The sequence below is a fragment of the Chelonia mydas genome, chromosome 15, assembly GCF_015237465.2.
Source record: "Chelonia mydas isolate rCheMyd1 chromosome 15, rCheMyd1.pri.v2, whole genome shotgun sequence".
Taxonomy (NCBI): domain Eukaryota; kingdom Metazoa; phylum Chordata; order Testudines; family Cheloniidae; genus Chelonia; species Chelonia mydas.
In genome coordinates, this window is record NC_057856.1 from 7,019,754 (window position 1) to 7,038,925 (window position 19,172).

The following is a 19,172-nucleotide window of genomic DNA, read 5'->3' on the forward strand; positions in this document are numbered from 1 at the left end:
AAAAATAGTTTGTGAGTTTTGCCAAGCCTTGGAAATTCCATGATGCTTACCCATCCCTATTTCAGACAATAACCAGGTATTTAGCTGTCACCAATGGAACAAAGTCTACAGTACAGGATCAAGAATATGGCCAGAACTCACATGCCTCTCACAGATAAGCCCAAGGGATCAGCAGGGTGCTGTCCATATCTTAACAAGAAGAATCCTGTAAAAATATTCCCCTTGCACTGTGTACAAGGGATACATTTGCTGCAGAGAGGAGGGAGAGGACAGGGTAATAGACAGGGAAATTGGCCCAAATTTCCCTTTGCTTTGGTGGAAGGCCCTAGTGTGTCTTCTTCAGCACATCACTGAGAAGAAAGGGGTTTGGCATCCCAGCCAATTGTTTAAATTCTGGCATCCGGTCAGAATTTCCCTGTGAGCAAGTCCACAGCAAGCACCTACTTGAGAATATGTCATTTGCACTCATGCATCACTACCATGTGCTGAAGCAGGTTTACTTAATTCCTACTTCAGCACAAGGGGGGTGGACTAGATGCCCTTCCAGCTCCTACATCACTACAATTTCATCAGATCTCAAAGCACTTTACAAACTTTAGTTAGGCCACAGAATATTATATTCCTGGCAGACACACAGAGAAGTTAGATAAAAACTTACTATACTTTCTGGACGGTTGCAAGGTAGAACTGTTTCTTAAACTGCAGAACAAGAACCCCAAACCAGAAAGAGACAAAGCAGGCTGTTCCCTAAAATAGAGAGGCACAACTCAACACACCTTACTCTAGGCTGGCTGGCTGCAGACTGACTGCTGAGATCCAGAATCCCACGTCCCTACAGAGCCCCTTAGCCTGCAAGCAGGACCAGGAAACCCCCCTACTCAGAGTGATAACTTGCAATTCCAACACAGTCCTCACTACACCATATGGAACACTCCAAAGGGGTGATGGGTAAAGTAAAGCAGAGTGCTTTAGTAATTTGCCCAAACACAGCAGTTCATTGTCAGAATTTGAGGTAGAGCTGAAGACTCATCTCCAGTCTTGGTCACTAGGCCATTCTTTCTTTTACAATGTTTATCTCGTGTAAATCTCCATTCTGCTGCTATACCAACAATTCTTGTGTCACTTTAAATTACTGGCTCCAGTGACGATGCAGAGAGTCAAGGAGGCTAACCTAATACACTTCTCAATTTACGGTCCTCACAGTGCCTAGGCAAATAACACTTCCTTGACACTAAACTGGGAGGACAGGTAGATATGCTGGAGGGTAGGGATAGGATACAGAGGGCCCTAGACAAATGAGAGGATTGGGCCAAAAGAAATCTGATGAGGTTCAACAAGGACAAGTGCAGAGTCCTGCACTTAGGATGGAAGAATCCCATGCACCGCTACAGACTAGGGACCGAATGGCTTGGCAGCAGTTCTGCAGAAAAGGACCTAGGGGTTACAGTGGACGAGAAGCTGGATATGAGTCAACAGTGTGCCCTTGTTGCCAAGAAGGCCAATGGCATTTTGGGCTGTATAAGTAGGGGCATTGCCAGCAGATCAAGGGACGTGATCGGTCCCCTCTATTCGACATTGGTGAGGCCTCATCTGGAGTAGTGTGTCCAGTCTGGGGCCCCACACTACAAGAAGGATGTGGAAAAATTGGAGAGAGTCCAGCGGAGGGCAACAAAAATGATTAGGGGACTGGAACACATGACTTATGAGGAGAGGCTGAGGGAAGTGAGATTGTTTAGTCTGTGGAAGAGAGGAATGAGGGGGGATTTGATAGTTGCTTTCAACTACCTGAAAGGGGGTTCCAAAGAGGATGGATCTAGACTGTTCTCAGTGGTAGCAGATGACAGAACAAGGAGTAATGGTCTCAAGTTGCAGTGGGGGAGGTTTAGGTTGGATATTAGGAAAATCTTTTTCACTAGGAGGGTGGTGAAACACTGGAATGCGTTACCTAAGGAGGTGGTGGAATCTTCTTCTTTAGAAGTTTTTAAGGTCAGGCTTGACAAAGCCCTGGCTGGGATGATTTAATTGGGGATTCGTCCCGCTTTGAGCAGGAGGTTGGACTAGGTGACCTCCTGAGGTCCCTTCCAACCCTGATATTCTATGATTCTATGAAACGGTGACCTGAGCCATTTGCTAAACTCTGTTTGTTTCATTGTAACCTCATCCTCCCGACCCCCTTTTGCCTGTCTTATCCACCAGTTGCATCCTGTCTGACATGTAGGTTGGAAGATCTCTGCAGCAGGAACTGTCTTCCTTGTCACTAAGAACACATCTACATTTACTGGGGATCAATGCTGTGGGATTGATGCACCAGGGATAGATTTAGTGGGTCTAGTGATGACCCGCTAAATCGACTGCAGTTCGCTCTCCTGTCAACTTTGGTATTCCACTGGGACGAGAAGTGTAAGGTAAGTCGACGGGAGAGTGTCTCCCGTTGACCCAGCACAGTATAGACACTGCAGTAAATTGACCTAAGCTACGTTAACTCCAGCTACGTTATCCACATAGTTGGAGTTGTGTAACTTAGGTCAACTTGCTCCCATAGTGGAGACAAGACCTAAGGCCTGGTGTACACACAAGATGTGTGTACACTACAGAGCCTCTGTCAGCACATCTATGCCAGCATAACCCTCTAGTGTAGACACAGTGCACATGGATAGGAGGAGTTTTTCTGCTGTATAACACCACCACCTGACTGAATGATGCTAGCTGCGGGCTTGTCTACACTTGAAACGCTATAGCAGCACCACTGCAGTGCTTCAGTGTAGACGCTACCTACACAGACAAGAAGAGTTCTACCACTGGCTTAGGTAATCCACCCACTGAGAGGTGATAGCTAGGTCAATGGAGGAATTCTTCCATTGACCCAGCATGGTCTATGCTGGGGATTAGATCGGTTTAACTATGTCTCCCAGGGGTGAGGATTTTTCACAACCCTGAGCGACGTATCTATGCAGATGTAAGTTTCCAGTGAAGACCAGACCCAGGTTGACAGACGTCCTCTTCTATCGGCATAGCTGCATCTACTCTGTGGGTTTGGCTGGCATAGCTATGTCACTGAGTGGGGAGGGTGGATTTTTCATACCACTGACCAATATAGTCATGTCGTTATGAGTTTTAAGTGTAGACCAGGCCACAGATTTTGCACCAGTATAACCACATAGGGTAGGGGTGTGATTTTTTTACCAAAATAGTTACACTGGTATAAACTCTAGGGTGGACACAATCATACTGTTAAAAAAATGCCTTATACCAGTGTAGCTTATTCCCTTTCCTATATAGGAATAAGCTATATCTGCATCCACACTAGTGGGATTGTACCACTTTAACTATACTGGTATAGTTTAAAGCAGTACAACTTTTGTGTGTAGATGAGGCCTTACATAATGCCTAGAATCATGGAACTCTAATGCTTATTGAGGGTTCCATAATGGAAATAATAAATAATAATAAAACTCACACTCTCAAACAGCAAATGTAGCTGTCTAATTACCTAGGATCAGACCCAGGCTGTCATGACCCAGACTGAGGATATAATTGGTGTTAGGATATAGATATTCAGGCCTGTCTGCAAAGGCCTGTACTTTAAGAATTTAGGTGTATTCTTATCACTTGGCTAGTTATAGAGGTATAAAAGAAAGAATCAAAATCACCGTCTGCCAGTGTAAGGTCCTTCTCTTACTGTGACAGTCTGAGGCCCTGTTCTTAGGCTAAGGCCTTTGGCTAAGCAACAGAGGCAGCCATGAGCTGGGAAGCGACCGGTCACCTCCTCACGTTCCAAACTAGTCACACTGAAAGAAGGTGCTATTGGGCTGTTAGGAATACACTCCTGTCCTGATAATGCCTGTCACCTCCAGAGAAATGGAAGTTCTAGTAAGAACTCACTTATCAATAGACACAGCTGGGAAACCCTTATGTCTTTATAGATGTAGTTGTGAAATCCTCACTTCTGTATTGTTTTGTCATTATAGTTCCCACTTTGCTATTGTTTATTGGCATGGTCTCTGTCTGGTTTTGTGATTGTTTCTGTCTGCTGTATAATTAATTTTGCTGGGTGTAACCTAATTAAGGTGGTGGGATATAATTGGTTAGCTAATCATGTTACAATATGTTAGGATCGGTTAGTTAAATTTCAGTAGAATGATTGGTTAAGGTATAGCTAAGAATATTACTATATAAATTAGGGGCCAACAGGAAGTAAGTTGGGATTCGAAAATAAGGAAAAAGGAACTTGGATTTAAGCTTGCTGGAAGTTCACCCCAATAAACATCGAATTGTTTGCACCTTCGGACTTTGGGTATTGTTGCTCTCTGTTCATGCGAGAAGGACCAGGGAAGTGGGAGAGTGAAGGAATAAGCTCTCTAACATCTATAAAGACGTAAGGGTTTCCCAGCTGTGTCTATTGATAAGTGAGTTCTTACCAGATGTCAAGAATTATAACATTCATAAACCAGTCGGAGAACACTTCAGTCTCTCTGTTCACTCGATTTCAGACCTAAAGGTCGCAATATTAGAACAAAAAGACTTCAAAAACAGACTCCAACGAGAGACTGCTGAATTGGAATTAATTTGCAAACTGGATACAATTAACTTAGGCTTGAATAGAGACTGGGAGTGGATGTGTCATTATACAAAGTAAAACTATTTCCCCATGTTTATTCCCCCCACACACACACACTGTTCCTCAGACATTTTTGTAAACTGCTGGAAATGGCCCACCTTGATTATCACTACAAAAGGTTTTCTCCCCCCAGCTCTCCTGCTGGTAATAGCTCATCTTAAGTGATCACTCTCCTTAAAGTATGTATGATAACACCCATTTTTTCATGTTTTGTGTGTATATAAATCTCCTCACTGTATTTTCCACTGAATGCATCCAATGAAGTGAGCTGTAGCTCACAAAAGCTTATGCTAAAATAAATTGGTTAGTCTCTAAGGTGCCACTAGTACTCCTTTTCTTTTTGCGAATACAGACCAATACGGCTGCTACTCTGAAACTTACCAGACAGAAAACTATCAACCTAAATTTCCTTTTACATCTTCTAGGCACTTCCCTTTCTCTGGAGGTGACAGGCATTATCAGGACAGGATTGTATTCCTAACAGCCCAATAGCACCTTCTTTCAGTGTGACTAGTTTGGAATGTGAGGAGGTGACCGGTCGCTTCCCAGCTCATGGCTGCCTCTGTTGCTTAGCCAAAGGCCTTAGCCTAAGAACAGGGCCTCAGACTGTCACAGTAAAAGAAGGAGCTTACACTGGCAGACGGTGATTTTGATTCTTTCCTTTATACCTCTATCTAGCCAAGTGATAAGAATACACCTAAATTCTTAAAGTACAGGCCTTTGCAGACAGGCCTGAATATCTATATCCTAACAATTGGCCTCCAGAGTTTCTTAATGGGGTCATATATGGGAATCCACAGAGTCTGTGCAGTTTGCAACCAGTGAGGTACATAACAACAGCTTATGCCATGCCAATGCCGTAGGCTCATTTTGGTTAAGTCAGTGGGTGAACATAAGTTGTTTGCATGGAGACAAACAGTTACGCTAGTCTGTTTTGTGACTGTTATCTATTGCTGGCGTTTGTACTGCACCTTATCATGGCAGGGTTATTCTCGCTCAGGTACAGAGAGCAATGGCTGTTGTTATCAGGTATTGTACATGCACAAGAGGATTACACATTTCACTCAGGGCTCCAGCATTAACAGGAGTTAGGAAAGTGCACTGAGAGGAAACGTGTTTGAACAGCACCTAGCCCGATGGGATCCTGGTCTCTGACTGGGACTCCAAGGCACCCTGGAAATACAAACAAATAATAATGTGTAACACCTGCTAAAACAAGGTGGCCCTTTGTCTTCCAATGGTGACTCGACCACATACAGTGGTTTACAAGGCTGCTGCTGTTCTAAATACACATGCTTCATTCATGTATGACTAGCAGTGGGAGTTCATGCTTTTAGAGCCACAGGTCACATCTCCGATCCCCACAGGTGACCCAGCCAGGGGCATTGTTACATATAGAAGATAAATGAGGTTAGCAAACAATCATTTGACCTAATTGCTACAAGTTCCAGACATAAAAAGATTGCAGGACCCGCCCCCCCCCGGCCCCTTTTCATCTTTGAACTAATGACGGGTGGATCCAAAATTAAGCCATGGTCATTGTGAAACAAATAGTCATAAGCAGCAAAGAGGAAGAGGAGGAAGAAAAAAGTAGTATCTGGATTGGGTTTTGTTCCATTTAAACAAGCATTTGAAAGTTCAGATGTCTGCTGAAAGCTTAATTGTGTTCGGCCAGCTGTCTTGAGAAACAACTTTCTTGAGAGATTCCTGTTATTTCCTCATTCTGATCCTGGCTTGGCTCGTATTTTAGAACTTCAATTTACTGTCCCCTGGATGAGCAGATGGAAGCAAAAAACTGGGACTGAAAAAATTAAGCTTATGTTCTTACCATCATCTTCAGTCCTTTGTATTACAGTAGCATCTAGGGGTCCCCACTCAAATCAGGGCCCCACTGTGCTAAGCACTGTACAACCATGAGACAATCCCCGTTGTGAAGAGTGTTCAGCCTAAATAGGGAAGACGTGCAAAGGGGGAAGGGAGGCACTAAGAGATGCAATGATTTACCCACCATTAGTCACAGAGGAAGGATTAGAATTTAGGTTTGCTGACTACCTAGGGCAGTGCCTTAGCCACTAGGCCAGATTGCCTCTCTGTACTGAATTGACCGTGTTTTTCACGTTTCGCACTCACTTTTCATAGGTGACCATACAAGGTGAAAGGCAGTTATCTCACTTGAAAACTATCTTTGACCTGGCCTACAATTAAAACTTATGCCAACAGAGCTATCTCAGCCAGGGTGTGAAAAAAAACCCACCTCACTAGCTACCAACATAGCTACGCTGGCCAAAAAACTCCAAACCACCCCATCCACCCACACGTGGATTCAGCAGTGCTGATGGAAGAGTGCCTCTGTCAGTTTAGCGAATGTCATCCAGGGAGGTGGAGTTCCTACATCAGCAGAAAAACACCTTCTGTAGGTGTAGGCTGTGAGTTGCTATGACGGCATAAACTCTGGAGCACAGGAATAGACTTTGACGTGCTCTCGTCATGTCCGTTTGTCCTCCTGAATACCAGGAGAACAAAAAATAAAGACAACAATACTTCACACATAAGCGCTTTTCAGCTTCAAAGCCTTTTTTTTTTTAAGCAAAGGTTAATTAATTAATTAACAGAGAAAGAGGGAGAATGTGCATGCAAGCAAAGCAGCAAAACAAAGAAATTGAGAGGGCTCTGGGCAGAAATGAAGCCTCAGGGAAAAATTACCTTGCCTTCTCTTTCTTCATTAAACTCAAATTCAGGTCCAAACAGGCACCAGTTTGAATGCGGCCTGAGAAACACGCAGGAATGGGGTGTACACGTTACAAATTGTCTCTGAATTACAGGGCAGCCTGAATTAACTATTCCCTTTTCACCCTGCGTGTGTTTGCGTCTTTGCACAGCGAGTTACTTACATCTCAACGCATCCGTGCCTTTCGGAGTCTATTGACTTAATGAGAATTACAGTTGGGAAGACCTCAGTATGCAGAACATCTGACAGCTGTTTATTGTTCCAACAGTCTTGTTGAGTGAAATTTGTCTTTGGAAAGAGTTTTGATGAGCCCAGCCTTGCTGACATAGAAGTCATGGAGATGTTTTGACAAGGACGTCAGTGGGAACGAGCTCTGGCCTTTTAGTTCTTGCTCCAAGGTAAATAGTGGCATTTCCCCTGTGGTAGGAAAGAAAAGAAAGAAAGACTAAATTTTGGAGTAACAGGAAATAGACAGGGGAAAGTGGAGACAGGGGAGTTATTTATCAGACCAGCTATATGCTGCTAGTCTCTCTGATCTGCCACTAAACCATACATGTTAAGCTAAGCACACTGAGGGTACAGCTGCATGGCTGCTGAGGGTGTGACTGGCAGCTTGTGTAGACATGCCTGCGGCTAGCTGTACTTGAGCTTGCTCACTAAAAATAGAAGTGAGGCTGCTGTGGTGTGGGCTTCAGAGCAGGGTGCAGAAGCAAGCAGGTACCTGGGGGGTCATGTGGGTTTGTGCAGCCCACCCTGAAGCCAGGCCATGGCATCCCCACTTCCATTTTTAGCAAGCTAGCTAGAGCACAACGAGAGCAGGTCCGCCCCGGCTGGAATGTAGACATTCTCTGAAGCAGATTAATCCTTACATAAGTGCAGGTGCCAGCAGAGGGACAGAGGTGAAGCAGTTGAGCCTCTCTTATTCAGCAGCTCTGGAAGCTGGTGCACCCCTAAGCACAGGCTAGGGTAGTCCTGAGACCTGCCTTAAATTGCATCCCTGATTCAGTGCCTCCTTTTGCAGGATACAGAATAGCTGGGACATTACAGTACTCCAGACCACCCTCCTTCTGCTCCAACACAGCTCCTCCTTCCTTCAACCCGCTCTCAGCCCACCCCCAGGCCCATTCCACCCCGGCCTACCCTAGAACGCCCCCTCCACCCAGATCTGTGGCAGAGACAGTGCAGAGCTGCCACAGCCAATTCTGCACTCAGCATAGGAGACCAATATTCTGGGGTATTCCCCAGAGGGGGCTGCTTGTATCTGTCCTATGGCCCCTTTTATCCAGCTTAGCGAGACCAAAGAAAAAGGATAGATTGGGCCACGGGGCCAGATTTTTCTCCCAGACACAAAGATGCAAATCTGAAGTAATTTCACCATATTCATTGGAGTTCCTCCAGATCTCCAACAGATGGAACTGAGAGCAGAACCTGTCCCGATGGAGCTATATACGGGGAACTAACTGAAACCAGCCTTTGGCTCTTGCTTTTCAGTTTTCTAGCATTAGCTATCAAAAATATCCCACTAGATTATTCAACGCAGCTAAAATTCTAACATTTTGCAAGCCACTATCCCCACAATCTCTCTACCCCACAAACAGTGAAGGATAAAGCTCCTTCAGTCAAATTATGGATGCACTGAGTAACCACAAAGCGAAAGATACCTGGCAAACTCTGTGCAATTCACAGCTTCAGTAAATTATCCCTATGATTTAGTACAGTTGAGTGGGTCCTGGAAGACTTCTTTGAACAGTAGGTAGCATGCAGCATCCACAATAGCTGCTCAGAATTCATTTTGGGGATGTGCCAGGTTCATATTTCTGTCATTTTCCTTTGTATCTGGGTGTCCATATATCTATTTACTGCTAGTCGAGTCATTGCATTTAGCAATCCATCAGTGTTACTGTCACTTTAATTGCCTCTGTCTCCGTGGATTACTATTATTTATCTGTCTTATGAGCAATACATTTAGTGCCATCCACCCAATACATTCATTCCATAATTACGTGGGTTGATATTATCTATGTACTTCCTCCCACTTATAGAGTGGCCACTTTCTTAGGAAGGAGAGAAATGTGCTTCAAAGCATAAAAGAGGTTAATTTCATTGTCCGTTATCATTATTGATTAATATTTTCTTTCACTGTTAAGCACTAACACTGCACTCAAGACACAAAATGAAGACCAGCCGTGCTCTGAAGAGCTTGACATTGAATAGCACCTTGCAGCAGGCGGAGAAACCCATTGGAGGCAACGGGGATCGTCACGGTGCAAGGCGCTGTTTTCACTGTGAGGATAGGAATCACATTCTGGCCCAAAAAGAACAGCAAAGATGGGACATACTGGGAAAGCCGTTGGGAGGGAGAACTTGGGGAGACAGGTTGTTTGTTTTGGTTTTTTGAATGTGTGATTGCTTCGCTTCTTGCGGGCATTGGAGAAAGAGGGAGTCTTTAGGCAGGATCAGGAGGTGACTTGGTGAAAATCAAGGATTAGGCTTTTCTACGGCATGCCTTACCATAATAGCTATAGCTATAGATAGCTGAGCCGTATATCTCAACGACCTAGCTTCTCTTTGTATATGTCTTCCCATGTTGACAATGTCTCCCCAACTTCTTTCATCTGAACCCTGATCCCAATATAATATATTTGAGTTCGAGTATAAGAGGCCAAGTACATCATTGCCCTGGCCCTGGTATAATCATTTACAGGAGTATTAGTGGATGAAAAATGCTATTAAAGCCGAAGGTTGTATTTTGCATCCACTTTGCACTGGTGTAAATGACAACCCAATGTGCAAGGAAGGCATGAATCAGGCCCAAAGTCTTTAAGACAAGGACTTTTAGCTAGATTCATGAAGTCTGTTTTGCCCTGCTCCAGCATAAATGTATTTGCTTCAGTACTATGTTTTTTAAATTCCCCTTGTTTCTCTGCATTTATTTTTCACGCTGTCCCCTCTCTTCTCCCGGTTTTTCCACCCTATTTCTTCACAAAATATTTTCCTATCTATTCCTTTTTCCTTCTCACCGAACTAGAATTTAAACTCAATGGTGTTGGAGTTAATCCAGCATTAGAACCCAGAACATTTGAGTAAATTTGAAATTAGACAGTGCAAAAGTTACCTGTTGCTATGAATAAGTGTCATCTATCTATCTATCTATCCATCTCTTTTCTTTAAACGCTTCCCTGCTGTAAGTCAATTATGAAGTGTAAAAGGTTCCAAGGAACTACTGGCGATTTCGAGCCAAGTGGCTTACACATCAGAGACTGGCAGCCTCAGTCTTTGTGCTCCAGAGTTGAATAGTGTCAGGTGATGGAAGAATTCAGCAAACCTCTCAGACCTCAGGGAAAAGTATCCCTTTTCATGGATGTGTTTCCCAGCAGCAGCCATGAATGGGCTGATTTGTGCGCGTGTGCTTCTGTGACGGGTTGGGGGAGGGAAGGAAATGACATGTCAGGTAAGTGGCCTTTTGCCATCCACATGGTTTGCTCAGTTCAGTTTTCCTTGGAGAAGGCCATTGTGTGGTGTACTCGCTCCCTCTTGGGGATCAGCTCAAAACAGTCGGCCAAAAACTCTGCTTGAGCACCACTGTGGCTACTAATTTGTGGTCAGGCACTAGAGAAAGCTGCACCATTTCAGTGAGCTGCCCCATGGGGCCTGTGGTCAGACTCACTGCAAGTTACGTGAGGTGAGAATTAAATCAAGATGCTTTGGAGGTGTTTGGGTTCTCCCTGTGCATCCAAAAAGGGATCCTTCCCGAGTCCAGTTGAGAGGCATCAAACTTGCCGGATTTCAGCTATAATCCACTCTTGAGATTGATTCTTATGCAGAGGAGCCAGCACCTCTTAAATCATCAGAACAGGGCTGATGGAACAATGTCTCACACAAGTCATTTGCAGGTTCAATCCGGAACCCTCAGCACCACAGCACAGACCTCTCTCCACTTGAGCTAAAGAGCTACCTCTTAACCGGCAGCAATAGTAAGCTGTTATCTTCTATATAAACCACACACTAGAGGAGGACATACCAGGCATTTCGCTAAAGTGCTATGCATAGGATTTCATAGAATCATAGAATATCAGGGTTGGAAGGGACCTCAGGAGGTCATCTAGTCCAACCCCCTGCTCAAAGCAGGACCAACACCAACTAAATCATCCCAGCCAGGGCTTTGTCAAGCCTGACCTTAAAAACTTCTAAGGAAGGAGATTCCACCACCTCCCTAGGTAACGCATTCCAGTGCTTCACCACCATCCTAGTGAAAAAGTTTTTCCTAATATCCAACCTAAACCTCCCCCCTGCAACTCCTTGTTCCATCATCTGCTACCACTGAGAACAGTCTAGATCCATCCTCTTTGGAACCCCCTTTCAGGTAGTTGAAAGCAGCTATCAAATCCCCCCTCATTCCTCTCTTCTGCAGATGAAACAATCCCAGTTCCCTCAGCCTCTCCTCATAAATCATGTGTTCCAGTCCCCTAATCATTTTTGTTGCCCTCCGCTGGACTCTTTCCAATTTTTCCACATCCTTCTTGTCGTGTGGGGCCCCAGACTGGACACAGTACTCCAGATGAGGCCTCACCAATGTCAAATAGAGGGGAACGATCACGTCCCTCGATCTGCCGGCAATGCCCCTACTTATACAGACCAAAATGCCATTGGCCTTCTTGGCAACAAGGGCACACCGTTGACGCATATCCAGCTTCTCATCCACTGTAACCCCTAGGTCCGTTTCTGCAGAACTGCTGCCGAGCCATTCGGCCCCTAGTCTGTAGCGGTGCATGGGATTCTTCCATCCTAAGTGCAGGACTCTGCACTTGTCCTTGTTGAACCTCATCAGATTTCTTTTGGCCCAATCCTCTTATTTGTCTAGGGCCCTCTGTACCCTATCCCTACCCTCCAGCGTATCTACCTCTCCTCCCAGTTTAATGTCATCTGCAAACTTGCTGAGGGTGCAATCCACACCATCCTTCAGATCATTAATGAAGATATTGAACAAAACCAGCCCGAGGACTGACGCTTGGGGCACTCCACTTGATACCGGCTGCCAACTAGACATGGAGACATTGATCACTACTCATTGAGCCCGACAATCTAGCCAGCTTTCTATCCACCTTATCGTCCATTCATCCAGCCCAGACTTCTTTAACTTGCTGGCAAGAACACTGTGGGAGACCATGTCAAAAGTTTTGCTAAAGTCAAGGAACAACATGTCCACTGCTTTCCCCTCATCCACAGAGCCAGTTATCCCATCATGGAAGGCAATTAGATTAGTCAGGCATGACTTGCCCTTGGTGAATCCATGCTGACTGTTCCTGATCAAAAAGAAAAGGAGTATTTGTGGACCTTAGAGACTAACAAATTCGTTAGTCTCTAAGGTGCCACAAGTACACCTTTTCTTTTTGTGAATACAGACTAACACGGCTGCTACTCTGAAACCTGTTCCTGATCACTTTCCTCTCCTCTAAGTGCTTCAGAACTGATTCCTTGAGGACCTGCTCCATGATTTTTCCAGGGACTGAGGTGAGGCTGACTGGCCTGTAGGTCCCAGGATCCTCCTGCTTGTCTTCCACATGGGGCGAACTGCTCACACCCCAACCCCCTTTGCACTTGTTTAAATCTCTTTCAGAGGGTAAGTCATTTCACACAAAATCTTTCCTCCGGCTTTCAAGGCGTGGGAGATGCTGGCGTGGGCTGGAGGTGGGGAAAGCAAATCCAAAGCCTAACCTGTTGGATAGCAGCCAATTCTGCTGGGGATTTTAATAAACTAACAAATCTTTACAGGCATCCAAGTTCTATACTTCAAACACGGAGATAGGACAAAGCACACTGCATAGGGAGTCAGATTGTTTATCAGCCTCGGGAGTCCGGTTCTCAGTCGATGCTGGGAAACTGTTATTAGAATGCTCATTTAGACACCTACAGAGCACACAGCTCGTGGTGGTTGGCAGTTTTCCAGCGAAATGTTTTTTTGATGGAATACGTGGTTTCCAAAAAATGGACATTTTTATAAGGAACTGTCTGCCCTGCTGAAATTATTTGATTTTCCCCTCAGAAAATATTGTTTCAGATCAGTTCAACATTAATCTATATCTAAGGCTTCTGATTTTAGATTTTAACCAATCAGCACTGGTAAAACACCCCTGATTTAAAAAATAAACAACAATTTCATTTTATCCGGTAACCACTGGAAAAAACACAGGAAATGGTGACTCCACTCATGTTGACTTTACCCCTTTCCCAGGGGAGTTTGTGACATCTTTGCTCCCTGGCTTGTATCTGAGCGTTTGTCGACATGGAGCAGTAATTGTGGGCTATGAAGGTGTGGTTTCTAAAACGCACAAATGCGCTGCACATTAATTGGTCCGTGTAGACCCTGCTAGTGCACACTAAAGGTTCCTTAGTGCACTTTAATGTAGTGTTATCTGAAACATTACTAGCTGTATATACAAATTGAAAAGACCAAGACCCACATTCTCCAGTGTGCTACATCCCCTTTACACTACTTGAGTGGAAACAGGCAAGAAACAACCAGCCGAGGGTTCCCCTTGTATTGAGGAAACCTCTGCTGATACAAAGCCACCCCCAACCCCTGCTATAAAGAGGGGGCCTGTCAGAAGCAGGGTGGGGACTGATAGAGGGCATGGCCGAGCACAGCTCCATTATACCAATGACAAATGACAACGTATGGCTACAGCCCCAAGCGGGTAGCAGTGCTCAACTGCACCAGCTTAGCAGGAGCCTGGAGGGAGGAGGGACACTGTCTCCCCCTAACCACTATGCCACCCATAAAGTGGGTGCTGTGAGCCTGCCCCTCCCTGGCTAACTGGCTGCGTGCGAGGCGGAAGGGTTGGTACCATGACCCCTCTTTTTCTCCTTCCAACCATCTTTGCAGAGGCCAATGCCACTAGCTTTGTGGAGTGCAAGGAGCCACAGTATGCCTGGCCCTTTTACAGTGGGAGCAAAGTGAAGGTAGTCTCCTTACCATACACTTTCTCCTTCCTTTGTGCATACAGGCACAACCAGGTCTTTGAGTGGTAAAAACATCATCAGTGCATGCTTCTGGGAACAGGGCAATGTATGCATCAACCTTGATGGTACAATTTCCAACTATGGGGCCTGATTCTTCCTGACTTTCACTATTGTAAATCAGGAGTGAGTTCACCAAAGTCAGTGGAGCTACGCCAGTCTCCTAAGTCAAGACCATGAAATGAAATGGTGGCAAATGCGAAACTGATCAGAGAAAATGCAATTTTACACATTGAGCATGTGGAACTCATTGCCACAAGACATCACTGTGGCAAAGATCTTAATGGGATTCAAAAAGGAATTTGACATTTAGTTGGATAACACAATGATCCAGGGTTATAGCTGTAAACGCTACAAAATTATCAAGAGATGTGGAAGGGATATAGGCTCAGATCCTCAAAGGTATGATTTCAGTATGAGTTAAGTACGTAAGTACCTTTGAGGATCTGGAACCCCATAAACTCTCATGCTTCAGGGCTTAAGCCAACCTCTAATTAACAGGGGTCAGGAGGAAATTTGCCCTGGGGGTAGGTTATCCCATAACTTCTAACTGCAGGATTTCTTGCACCTGACTCTTCATCTTGTCCTGACCAATGTCACAGACAGGTTAGAGAATTAGGTGGACCATGGGTCTCATCCACGGTGACAATTCATATGTCCCTAAAATCAGTCCCCATACCCCTTTAGAGCCATGGGGAGGACAGCACAAACAAACCAATGCTTAGTAAAAAGAAAATAACTGCATATAAAGTGAAGGAACTCTGATCATTTTTAACATTACAGGAGGTGTTTTTAAACAGCAAAGAGAATTAAAATCTATTTTTAAAAGCTTATTGTCAGTGTTCCTTTAAATGAGGGCTGTGGTTTCAGCTCTGCAGTTTCCCTTATTTATGGGTTTTTTTAAAAATTCCATTTGCATGCTAAAGACATTTCTGTTGCAGCAAGTCTTCCCTCTGAACCTAACCACACCCCTGCTCCTCCACAGCAACATGAAAAGGGACAGCTCTCTGCTCGCATTTAAACAGATACATGCCTGGAGTAACATTGTTGATGTTAATGGACTTACTCTGCATTTACACTGGTGAAAATGAGAGCACAGACTGCCCCTAAGAAGTTCTCTAATAATTGTCATCTAATCTCAAAGGAATCTGCAACAAGATTGGAAAGACCACGTCAGATGCATCCCTGGTGTAACTCTACTGTTCTCAATAACATTACAGCAGGGATGAATTTGGTTCACCCGGACCAAACGAAGAGGATATGTCTAGACTGCAGTTAGACACCTGTGGCTAGCTGGTGCCATCTGACTGAGGCTCATGGGGCTCGGGTTAAGGGGCTGTTTAATTGCAGTGTCGAGGTTTGAGCTGGGGTTGCAGCCTGAGCTCTGGGACCCTACAACCTCACAGTCTCCCCACCCCCATTACCATAGTAGTGAGCCCCTCACAATCTTTAATGGACTTATCCTCACAACACCCCTGTGAAATAGGGCAGGGCTCTTATCTCCATTTTATTGATGGGGACCTGAACCCGGAGAGCTGGACATCTAAATACCTTCAAGGATCTGGACTTTAGTGACTTGCCCAAGGTCACACAATAAATCTGTGGCGGAGCAGGGAAATTAACTCCCAAATTCCAAGCTAGCACTCTAACCATTGGACCATACTTCCTCTTTATGGCTCTACCTAACTGCATGGGAAATCTCTCAACTACAGGCTCCCTAGGGAGGTTTCTCACATTGTGTATTCCTGACCTAACTGGGAGCAGACAGAGAACAACCTTTCCTCATAGTATTTGGTCTCTTCTGCTTCCATTTGCAGCCAATCTCAGAAGCACAAAAGCGCAACAGAAATAACAAACATACCATTGAGAATCAGCTGATTTTCCTTTAAAAAAAAAAAAAACAAATAGTTTCGATTTGGTTTCAGTCTGAATTTTTGGCAAAAGTTCAGATTATTCTGTTTCCCCTGAAGCGCTTCACCCACCCCTACTGCTAATGCTCCCGATAATTTTAGTTATTTCTGTGCTTACCTCAGGCCTTAGAACAAACCTCCCAGCAGTCTGGTAGGAACTAGTGACATCTAGCAAATGCATTCAATATACCAAATAAGCAACAGTCTGCAGATAAAATAAATCCACGTACCTGTGAATCAGCTTGCACATGCTATAACCCCCCTGACTCCAGGAACGGATATTCTGTTCCAAACCTAATCTTGGAGGTACTAACGCAGACAGTCTCAAACTGTGCCCTGTCGAGCACTTTCTCGGGGTCTATGGAAAACTGACAGGTCACATGGAGCTGGCTCCTCCTCCATTTTTACAGATGCTACTACAGGCATCCAGGTTCTTCACTGGAAAGAACAACCTTGGAAAGTCATAAAAGCATCTGGAAACCAGGGACTGAGCCCAGCTGTTTCCACCAGGCACTGCAGCTACATAAGGGGAGATGAAGAGAAAACAGATGTCCCCATTGGAACAGTCAGTTGAGTGGGAGACACCGGCAGGAGGGTAACATCCAAACAAGCAGAGAACCAGGTAGCACGGCCAGTATGTAAGAAAGATGTGACATACAGGAGTGTTGCTAAAAGTCTAAACTTTATTTCCTAGCCCCAGCCAGGTGACATGGATCGGAGTCACATGGTAGGGGTTAGTATTAATGGCTACTATTAACTTGTTCCTTATACAGTCAAGTGCAAATAAAGCACAATATGAAACCCAAAGGACAATCAATCACAGACTAATGTCCTTGTAGTTTACAGACATCTGGGATGCAGATCAGAGACAATCGGAACCCATGATGACGGAATTATTTTGCCTCTTACCGGACATCTGTCAGTAGAGTGACTACCATTGAAACCCAATGGCTTTTGGATCGCGTGGTCACTTCTTGTTCTCAAAACAGTTCCCTCTGCAATTCCCTGTTTGGACACCAACCAAACCTTGTGTTTCACCCTGCTCTAGCCCTTCACTTCTTAGCATAGTTTACAACCATGTCATCAGGACTCACCTATGTTTATGACCCAGAAGAGAGCAGGGGAAGATGTGTCTGATCAAAGGGACAAATTCACATAATCAAGCGAGTGTTGTGTATGCAATTGTTCCAGAATGCTATCAATCCATTGAGGCTTTTCTAATTCCCCTAAGGCAAAGCTAGAGACTTGCCTTCATTTTACAGCCACAAGAATTTCCCAGAAGGAAAATAGCTGTAAATTTTGTCAAGAAGGGGAAGTCCAATGGTGTTGCTGGTGCCAGGAGTTTATTTTAGGAAGCAGTAATCAATGATCAGCCAATTGCAGCACTTTCCAGGCCTTGTAAAATGCATATGAGCTGCCTTGTATTACTTTGTAATGTACTCATTGTAACTATGAGCAAACAAAAAAAAAAAGTTTCCTTTTTTTGTAACTGCAAGTATGTTCTGAGGTCTACAAAACACACCCAGCACTGAGAGACATAAAGGGCCAGATTGCTAGAGGTATTTAAGTGCCTAAAGATGCAGCTAGGTGCCTAGTGGGATTTTCAAAAGCTTCCCATTGATTTGCATCTATGTGCTTTTGAAAATACTATTACACATAGCAACTTTAGGTGCCTACATATCTTTCAGAGTAGCAGCCGTGTTAATCTGTATTCGCAAAAAGAAAAGGAGTACTTGTCGCACCTTAGAGACTAACCAATTTATTTGAGCATAAGCTTTCGTGAGCTACAGCTCCGATGAAGTGAGCTGTAGCCCATGAAAGCTCATGCTCAAATAAATTGGTTGGTCTCTAAGGTGCCACAAGTACTCCTTTTCTTTTTACATATCTTTAAAAATCAGTCCCAGAGAGCTTGGTCTATTTAGCTCATTGAAGAGAAGGTTAAGGTTAACTACCCGCACAGGGAGAAGTTGTTTGATAGTGGAGGGCTCTTTAATCTGTTTGACAAAGGACATGTTCCAGGCTAGATATGTAAGCTAGACAAATTCAGACTGCAAACACAAGTTTGTATCAGTGGGAGTAATTAACCACTGGAACAGCTCACCATGGAATATGATGGATTCTCTGCCACTTAGAGTCTTTACATCAAAGCTATGCTGTAGTTCAACCACAAGTTGCTGGGCAAAATAGAAAGCAACTGGGTGAAATTTTATGGCCTACATTATGCAGGGTTAGAGTAGATGCTCATAATGGGTTCAATTCTAGCTTTAAAATCTGTTAGCCTACAATGAAAGATTGTGTTTTTCACTGACTGATAGGCTGTCCATACTAAAGTAATTGACACTGGATGAGGTTATTCCTGGAATGACAGTCACTTCACAATTTAAAAGGTGTGCTTACTCAGAAGTGTGTTGTCGGTCCTCTCATCCTAGCCCTCAGGTGTCTCTGAAGTTAGGACACATTGCGCAACAGAACTCTTGCTTTTTAATAGGTCTCTCAACTAGTTAGACCCTGATTCTGCAAAGTACTCAAGTATGTACTGAGCTTTAAGTGCATGAGTTGTCCCATTGAAGTTAATGGGACTACTCACATATTTAAAGCTAGACTTGTTCTCAAGTGCCTTGTTGAACCAGGGCCTTAGTGGACCAGTACTGATCCAAGGAAGAGATCTTTATTTTGGGGATACTGTATAGATGTCTGACCCTGCTCCATTGAAGGCAATGGGCATTTTGCTACTGAGTTCAGAGGGAATCAGATCAGGGCCAAAGAATATAAATAAATGTGGAGCTACCCATTTTAGGAATGTCTCTATTCAACATAAATACGTGATGTTTTAGAAAGAAGAGAGTTTGATAGATTGGGCCAAATTCATCCTGGTGAAATTCAGATGAATTAAAACAAA

General features: G+C 44.3%; 1 long non-coding RNA gene across 1 annotated transcript in view; it reads right to left on the reverse strand.

The window, feature by feature from the left end:
- The window catches only part of LOC122463085, a 62,073-nt gene that overhangs the window by 17,599 nt on the left and 25,302 nt on the right, over positions 1 to 19,172 (reverse strand). The window contains exon 3 of the long non-coding RNA XR_006286067.1: positions 7,322 to 7,763. This is a non-coding gene — a long non-coding RNA (uncharacterized LOC122463085). The remainder of the gene's footprint in view (positions 1 to 7,321; positions 7,764 to 19,172) is intronic.